Here is a 9,460-nt window from a genome sequence, read left to right on the forward strand (position 1 = left end):
CAATCTTTCCCACGTTGGTCCTCCCTGAACTCTGCAACATGATTGGCTTTGATTAGGGCCATGTCGGGTTACAGTTGACGGATTGGCTGATAACACACTGCATTGGAATGTGCTGATGTCAGAGAATCCGCTGGTGTGCTCAGTAACAGCGTAGCAGCGAACAAAACCCACAAATGATAATTTGTGATTAGGTATAAATGACCTTTTTGGTCGTATTATTTGGAGGACGGCTTATTAACTTAAAGGGATACTTCTACAATTAGCATTAAGCTTTGGATCAGTAGAAACCTGGTAGTATTTTCGAATGACCGTGCTTCCCTCCTTCATGTCCCCCTGAGACGAGAGATCTCTGTATTGTGTGTCTGGAAAAAACCTCAGATGGCGCAAAATTTGTGATTTTTGCGTCATCTGAGGCGTTTTTTGCCCAGGGACTGTGGACTACAAGCCAGCTTGTTCTGCATGTTTTCAACCCGCCCATAGGGGGTTGGACCTGAAGCAAGCCAAAGCAAGTTCAGTGTCAGCCATCTTGGAGCTAAGCTACAGCTCTCTATTTTCAGCTGTAAACTTTTACAACAATTATGTGCATTCAAACTACCACACGTTTACCACTGGGATGCATAGGTACAGATCAGCGAGTATGCAGGAAACTTCATAACAGACGGAATACTCGACACACATTTTTTACTTCATAACTGACCCAATTTAAATATATATTCATCTTTCCAACGGTGAAATATCCTTTTCACAGTAAATTCACGTTATGCTAATGTGAGCAGTCAAAGCAACTGATATGAGCTGATGCCTGGAGCGTCTTTGGTCCAAAGTTTTGTAAGGCAGACCCATAGGCTACTCAACTTTACCAATCTGCTACATTTCTAAATTCGAATGGACAGTTTCTATAAAAACAAGTGAAAGGAAGCTAAAATGAATCCGAGCCAACATGGGACTGAATCCATACTCCCAACAGACAATTTGTGTAATCTCATTATTTCAGCTAGGGTGAAAATGTTAAGTCTATATTTAGAAATTTGGCATGTCCCTGTATGCCACCAGTCAGGCTTGAGCTTAGTGGGACTAATGAAACCATTTGAATAGACTGAAAGGGAAACTTAACCCTGATACCCCATGACTATTGACACCCCTCGGCTTTGACAAAACATTGCTCCATCACCCTTCTATTGTATCCTATGTCTACACCAGATATTCCCCTCCCCCATTTTTCAGTTGTCAATCATAGTTTTGATCAATAACGGCCAACGCCAGTAGCAAAATGGCTCAAAATTCACTCACACACAGCTGCGACCCTATTACTGTCGGTTCTACACTTTTGATCTCTTTTCAAATTACTCCAACTTTGAAAAATAGTTACTGTATCTAAGGTTCTCTGAGTCCTGGATGACTTGGATTTCCACTGTCTGGCAGTTGAGGAGAATTAAATAGTAAGCCTCACATCTCCAACAGCTGATTTCTGTTTTCATATAGTTGGATGGGAGGTGTTTCCCACCATGAATGTGATGTTGCTTTGTGCTTCGGGTGTGTGAGTACCAGGAAACATCCCAGATATTTCACATATTACATTTGATTAAGGGCAGGGGTCTTCAATGTTTTTTAAACCAAGGGGCCCTTTAAAAGAGATGGTGCCGGGACCCCCTATTACAATAATTGTATAAAATTCAATTGTAGAATAAACGGGGCCTACAATAATGTGTAGGGCCGCCTAAAGCCTTTATACCTTTTTGCGGAGAATACTAAGCTATTAAAATAGCCTATAGTTGACATAATTTTATAAATCATGTTTAAATGTTACATCAGTGAACCTTAGGGATGAACTGTGTATGTGGATGGCCTTAATGACCTTACCTATGGACCAGTTTGCAGTCAGGATTTATGTTTGCTAATATGTGCCCATATTCTGCTCATTTTCCGGTCTTTTGAGGTTGTACTAGAATAGGTTTACACGGTTTCATTTTCAAAAACACCATATTTTTTTTGTACTGCACATTGCTGCAGATCCTGTTTTTACCCTGTGTGTTCTCTGTTTTAGCTCCAGAGTGAGACATCTCACTTCTATACTATCTTTGTTGGGAGTCAAACATGCTCAGTAGCTAGGTAAGATCCCATCAGCTAGATAACTCTTTCTCCAACTTTGGTCAGTCCAAGGCAGGATTAGCTGGGAGACTTCTTCTAGACCAGGGCCACTTGTGGAATACCTGCAAAACAGGGACAGGAAGTAGTTCTTTTGGAGATTATGGTCAACTAGTGTGTGTTGTAGCAGTTTTTTGCCATTAAGAATGAGCTAGCATGCTAGCGCTAGCATGTGCTACAGTTAGCTACCTTGTCTCGGCTAGTGACTCAGAAAGCCGTGCAGATGTTGAACAGCATACCCGGATACTGAAGGCAGAGGACATTCTGAAACCGGATCTCACTCAAAACACCATGGATAGTTTTTTTCCACGTTTGTATGCGTGTGGAAGCACCAGAGACACAGACTAACACCCCAAATCCCTGAAAAAGGTTGTTTTTTTTCATAATATGGGCACTTTGAGACTTATTTAACATGTGTCTGTGTGACAAGGTGCTGTAGAGCCCAGGAGCCCTGGCTCTTATCTAACATGTGTCTGTGTATGATTGGATTTGCATGGAAGAAAGAGGCTTAATATAAGACCAGATGCGTTTAACAAAAACATTCAACAAGTGTATTTTGTCTGGTAATTATGACATGTAACCAATATTTGAGATGTGTGAAACACTATTTGACTAAAATGGTTATCAAAAATAATATCAGAAACAATTAAATAAAAAAAAAAACTAGGCGGTTCTAAGATGAACACATATAGTTTGAAAAACACCGCTCTAGTCCAGACTTGTCCATTGGAAATAAGGTGGTCAGGGTTGATAGATAGGAAAACATTTTGCAATTCCAATTCAACGTTAAAGCCTGTTTCTTGTATGTCTGTTTTTTCCGTTTCCATAACGAAATGTTTCTAATTGTTAACATGACAAGCCTGTTTTGTGCAAATATCTTACCCTACCTTAACCATAGCAGAGTAAGATCAGGAAACAGCGCTGATGCCCTGTAGATAGTGCCATCCGATCACTGTGGCAGGCATTGACAAATGACGCATTTTGTCTTTTAATTTGGAGAACTGGAGTAGTTCTGCAAATAGATGACTTATAGATGGACTTAAGAACTGTTTGTCTGCACAGGATATGTTAAAAAATCCTGTGGCGACCAGAATGTCTTGAAGGGGGTGAGGGTCATAATTAGCTGATCGTTAATTAGCAATAATGGCCTTGCAGTGAGAATAGGCCATTAACAGTATTACGATGGGTAATAACTAAAGACATTTATTTAGTGCAAAAAGGTGCTATTATGATCAGTATTCACTGCAGCAGTGTATTTACTAACATGAAATGAGTGTGGTTTCATTCTCACCAGTATTCTGTGTTATGAGCAGAATACCGCAGTATATAAAAATTGGACTTTAATGAACCACTGCATCCGTTATTCTGCTTGATGTAATGCTCCTACACAAACTGCTGATAAAATGTAATGCTCCTAATAGTTCACAATAGAAACAAACCAAACAGACACATATTCACCCAGCGTATACGTCTATGATACCATGAGTGTGCAGACTGTTAAATACCAGATGGCCACACATCTAAATGACAAAACAGGGAGATTTATTGCCTAATTACACTCATCGGACACATTTACAAAACAAGCACATTAAAACACTGAATTAAAGACATGAGAGAATAGCATTGAGTTTAATTGCAATCAAACACACACCAATGCACGTACACACTGTGTGACATCTGACATTTTAGAAACTGCCTTTCAGAGTGTGTGTGAATATACAAAGTGTCGTGTGTTTTAGAGTACACTAAATTCAGAGTAGAAACATGCTGCATTAATAAGTGTCAGTGTAAAGAGCTCACGGAACCTCTGGCTCGGATGTACTATAAAAATATCGGAATGAGAAAACAGTCTTGAAAGGTTACAGTCAGACAGGGGAAGTCACACCAGATGTATCAAGTATTTCCAGCCACATGGCGGACAGCATCTTTTTATTTCAGTGAAACACAGATACACTAAGACTGTGTTTACACGCAATCAGGCAGTCGGTAAAAACGCAGGTATTTCAATTTGTTTTGAGTGTGTAATGAGGTTAGGCGGTGGGGGCTGCAGGGGGGAGACGGAAAAAACGCAGCGGCCTGCGGCACAATGTTGAGACAGATTTAAGTTTTAGAGAAATGTAACCCAACGTCACGCTGCGTTGGCCAATCATGTAACCGGAGATTAGACATTAAAGTCTGTTTCCAGGCAGTGTGAGAGTCCCGGACAGGAAACAGGAAGCCTCACTGCCTCTGTCGCCGCCACAGGAACGTTTTGAAAACACTCCGAAGGTAAAAAACAAAAGACAAGCACTCTACTGACTAGGGCTGGAACGATATGCAATATGAAACCAAAATCGCGACACTCAGACCCACGAACCTGTGTGGCGGAGTGAGAAAGCTGAATCGCGACACCTCCCTTACAACTCCTTTACTCCTTACAGTTATCCTTCCCATTAAATTACTATTAGTATTAATCCTTTCAGTGCCTTGTTCCCGTTTTGTCTTTTAAATTCAGTAGTGCTGCCAAACGATTAAAATATTTAATTGCGATAAATCACATTAATGTCATAGTTAACTCGCAATTAAACGCAAATTTTTTTCTATTCTAAATGTCCCTTGAATTCTTTTTGTCCCATTAGTTTTTTTTTTGCATTTTAATGCTCATGTGAACATGGAAAAGTGGATTGGCAAATGTTTTTTTTATTGAAAACATCATTGACACATAGCCTACTGTAGTGTTCATTTTCACACTAACAAACGATGGCATGCGGCAGAAAAAGTAGAGCCCCACTCTAGAGCCACTAGACCACACTCTATACTTTACAAGGATACAACAGTTCTGGTATTTCCCTCCAGAGCAAGCAACGTTGCGACAGTGGCGAGGAAAATCTCCTTTTTAGGAAGAAACCTCGAAGAGCTGTACAATCCTACAGTATATTTTGAACTGTATATTTGTGTTTTGGAATTCTGTATGATCCCGCAAAGGCAGAACAGAAGTGGAACTTGACACAGCCGAGACTTGTCACCACATCAGAGGACGTTATAGTGCTGAACATCAGCACACAGGTCCTCACGTGGGCTGTTGTCCAGAACTGGCTTAACCAATTAGAGAAAGTATAGACCAAAAAGGGGAAGCTTCAGAAGGTAATCGGCTAAAATAAAGTGTGACGACAAACTGAGACACAAACTGTTAATCCCAGTACAGCTGTCTTGCCTTCTTAGGCAGTTTAGCAGATATCCTGCAATCCCTCTGTCCACACAAATGGAGTTAGTCAGCGGGGGATTTAGCGTTGCGACTGGGCCTGTGTCTGCACCACAGACATGAAAACTAGACTAATTATTTCTGCCAGTCGCATTAGTAGCCTCCAGAACTTTCCCCGTAATTCTTCAAAGTGGAGTTAACTCTCCCAGCAAAACTATGTAAAAATCAGGCAAATGTCCAGGAATGCCAATAATAAAGCTTCTGTCCAAACTAGCAGAGCAGGACATTTGTTATTTGGGGTTGTTTTTTAACCGAAAACTTTCTCCAAACTGGCAGCAAGAGTCTGCTCCTTAACCAAACCTCAACTGCCTTCATTTCTCTGTCCCCCCCCCGCACACTTGTTCCTGTACAACCATACTCCTCTCCTTTTTTTTCTCTCTTCTCTTTCCAGTTTTCTTATCCTCTTCCCCAGTAGAGGATGCTGCCTTTCACTTAGATTAAGTACTTTCTAGCTGCACATAATGTACGTTCCGTAGTCATTACAGTTAGGATTTGTCAGCATTTTCAGTATGAGGGGAAAATAAGCATGAGTGTCAAATACCATTGCAAGCCAGTACAAAGGGAGCACTGGGCCCCACATTAGGAGTCCTTCTCTCTCCTTCCTCTTCTATCATTCCTCTATCCCCTACCTCATCCCCCTTGCATTTCTTCTCACCATTCTCTTCCTTTCCCTTTACTCTGCCCTCTCACCCTTGTTTGCTTTTTCTTCCCTTTGGCATCCTCCTCCTCTTTCGCTCTCTCCTCCATCTCATCCATCGCTCGCTAAGAGGCTGCGTCAGGGCAGATACATGTTGGACAGATGTTATGCAGAAGTCTCGCCCTGGGTGGCATGACTGAATAAGAGCGTGTGTATTTGCCTCTCTGTGTGTGTCGCCTTGGGTGGCTACAACTAAATAAGAGAAGTGTGTGTGTGTGTGTGTGTGTGTGTGTGTGTGTGTGTGTGTGTGTGTTTAGAGGCTGTTTTCTAGTTAGTTGCTGCTCTTTAGCAGAGGGACAAGTGAAGACAAAATGCATTACCTTCTGCCAGATTCACACGTCTCTCTCTTTCTTTTAGTGTCTTGCTCAATATCTTTGTTCCTTCCGTCAGTCCTCCATGACACATGTACACTAGGACAGACAAACGGGGAAAGGAGAAAAACAGAGGAAAAGGAGGGGAAACCTTTTTTTCTTCTTCTCCGGGCTCTGTCTGTGCTGCTGTGTGTTTTGAGACTTTGGTCAGTGATTTGCATTTGGCAGTCTCCCTAACTGTTCTATATTCAGCACATTAACATGATTAGCACTGCTGAGGAGGAAACACCCATATAGAATAATGAAAATGGAATCACTAAGTGGACGGGCTGGCTGAATGAATGAATGAATGAATGACTGAAGGAATGTGTTGGTCAATGACTCGCTGAGAGAACGAGTGACTGACTGACTGACTAATTGACTGAATTGCTAAGTGACTGAGTCATTCTTGTTGACTTGCTGATTGAAAGACTGAGGTAATAACTGAATGAGTTCCTCTCTAAGTACACTGCCTGTTGACTGACCACTTTACTGAGCGTGTGAAAGTTAGTTGAGCTCCCTGCTGTCAAATATTAAGAGAGAATCGTGATTTGTCTTCAGAATTTAACAGCTCATTTTGTCTGTGTTTTGTGTGTGTGTGTGTGTGTGTGTGTGTGTGTGTGTGTGTGTGTGTGTGTGTGTGTGTGTGTGTGTGTGTGTGTGTGTGTCCAAACCTTGATACATCTTCCCCTGAGCCATAGAACTCCATTGTTGTCCAAAAGCTATTAAAAACACATCAATGAGTTACACTGTTGCACTGGGTGACTTCTTCCTCTATATTAATGGACATGGGCAGTGTAGTTTATTTTCATCCAATCCCACGTTCTCTGTCCTGCTGCCATAAATACTCTTTAGAGTACCTTCCCAGACCTTCCTCTACAGTGCTGTGGAGGAAGGTCTGGCTTACGGTGGCCAAGATGGTTCAAAACAAACACAAAAGCTACAACACAGACAGTGATTATCACAGAACGCTTCGCGGCCAGCTGAGAGTTTTATTCAATCCGAGCACGGATATTGACTCATATTACTCGTATAATACTTGTACTCTGCAAAAGTGCTTTATCCGTACCGGATACTCGTTTCAGCCAAGCACTCGGATCATCCCTAGTATATAGTGTTATTAGCTGAAGAGGAGAGCCTGTTGACGTGTGTGTGTGTGTGTGTGTGTGTGTGTGTGTGTGTGTGTGTGTGTGTGTGTGTGTGTGTGTGTGTGTGTGTGTGTGTGTGTGTGTGTGTGTGTGTGTGTGTGTGTGTGTGTGTGTGTGTGTGTGTGTGTGTGGGGGGGCCTACTTGTAGAGTAAGACTAAGGACATGCAACAAAACCATAGACTGGACATTACCATTTGTACAGTCTATGGTTTTGTTGCATGTCCTTAGTCTTACACACCCTTTTACATGGCTTTAAATACAGTGTAAACACAAGAGTCCCCACTCTGAATCCTATTTATTTACTGATTTTATTTTCCAGCAGTAAGCATGATTACAATTTTGGGTTCATTTCATTCAGACCAACCGTGTATGTCCGTGAACATAGGCCGCATATGTGTGTATGCATGACATGTTATGCCCCTAACACTGTAATAGGCAGCATATTGACGGTAACACAATTAGCATTCACGTTAAACATCTGTTTACCAGAACCACACACACACACACACAACCAACCGTATCAAGGGACAGATAGAAATGGTTGACAAGTTACTAGCACGTAACAGTGGCATATAATTTTTGTATGATTTAAACAGCTTCACTAAATGTGACAAACTACAGACTTTAAACGTAGCATTGACGCGTTTAAAAGACGCTGGGCGCCTTTTAGATAACGTTATAGCTGCAGCTTCCTAGCCTAAATGGTAGACCATATACAGTATATCTGAAAGAAAAAAAGATGTATAACATTGCTTATCTGAGACCGTCACTTAGCAACAGTAATCATAATTAGCCACAAACCATGTTTCACTTCTCAAACGTTCAATAACTTTCCTCCTGCTCATTGGCCGGCTCCGTTTGTCAACAACACACTCACGTTGTCTCTGAAGCGTTTGTGTTGTAGTGTTTATGTTGTACCTTTTATGTTTGCGTTGTAGCTTTTGCGTTGTAGCTTTTGTGTTTGCGTTGTAGCTTTTATGTTTATGTTGTAGCTTTTGTGTTGTTCCTTAATGTTTGTGTTGTAGCTTTTGTGTTTATGTTGTAGCTTTTATATTTGTGTTGTAGCTTTTGTGTTGTAGCTTTTATGTTTGTGTTGTAGCTTTTGTGTTGTTCCTTAATGTTTGTGTTGTAGCTTTTGTGTTTGTGTTGTAGCTTTTAGGTTTGTGTTGTAGCTTTTAGGTTTGTGTTGTAGCTTTTGTGTTTGTGTTGTAGCTTTTGTGTTGTAGCTTTTATGTTTGTGTTGTAGCTTTTGTGTTGTTCCTTAATGTTTGTGTTGTTCCTTTTTTGTTTGTGTTGTAGCTTTTTATGTTTGTGTTGTAGCTTTTGTGTTGCAGCCTTTATGTTTGTGTTGTAGCTTTTGTGTTTGTGTTGTAGCTTTTGTGTGTTTTTTGGAGTTTTTTTATGTTTGTGTTGTAGCTTTTGTGTGTGTTTTGGAGTTTTTTTATGTTTGTGTTGTAGCTTTTATGTTTGTGTTGTAGCTTTTGTTTGTGTTGTAGTTTTTGTGTTTGTGTTGTAGCTTTTATGTTTGTGTTGTAACTTTTGTGTTTTTTTGTAGCTTTTATGTTTGTGTTGTAGCTTTTATGTTTGTGTTGTAGCTTTTGTGTTGTACCTTTTGTATTGGTGTTGAACCGTCTCGGCCACCGTACTGGCTAGTCCACTCAGCATTCCAGGATGGGAGAAAAAGGTTTAAACCAATCACAATCGTCATGGGCGGGGTTAAGCGCCGAACGGAGTCACGGTGTCTCTGCTAAATAGCCTCTGGAAGGAACTTGTTTTGGTGGAACGTGTGTACGTTCCAACCTTTTTTTAGTCTTACAACAGAAACCTCAGATTGGACAGATAGTCTAGCTAGCTGTCTGGGTTCACCCTGCAGAGATC

At 41.0% G+C, this 9,460-nt stretch overlaps 1 protein-coding gene across 4 annotated transcripts in view; it reads left to right on the top strand.

Moving 5' to 3' along the window:
- The window catches only part of il1rapl2 (interleukin 1 receptor accessory protein-like 2), a gene marked incomplete at its 5' end in the record, with an annotated part of 503,103 nt that overhangs the window by 375,825 nt on the left and 117,818 nt on the right, over nt 1-9,460 (top strand).

This window comes from Etheostoma spectabile, unplaced genomic scaffold (genome assembly GCF_008692095.1).
Source record: "Etheostoma spectabile isolate EspeVRDwgs_2016 unplaced genomic scaffold, UIUC_Espe_1.0 scaffold273, whole genome shotgun sequence".
Classification (NCBI taxonomy): domain Eukaryota; kingdom Metazoa; phylum Chordata; class Actinopteri; order Perciformes; family Percidae; genus Etheostoma; species Etheostoma spectabile.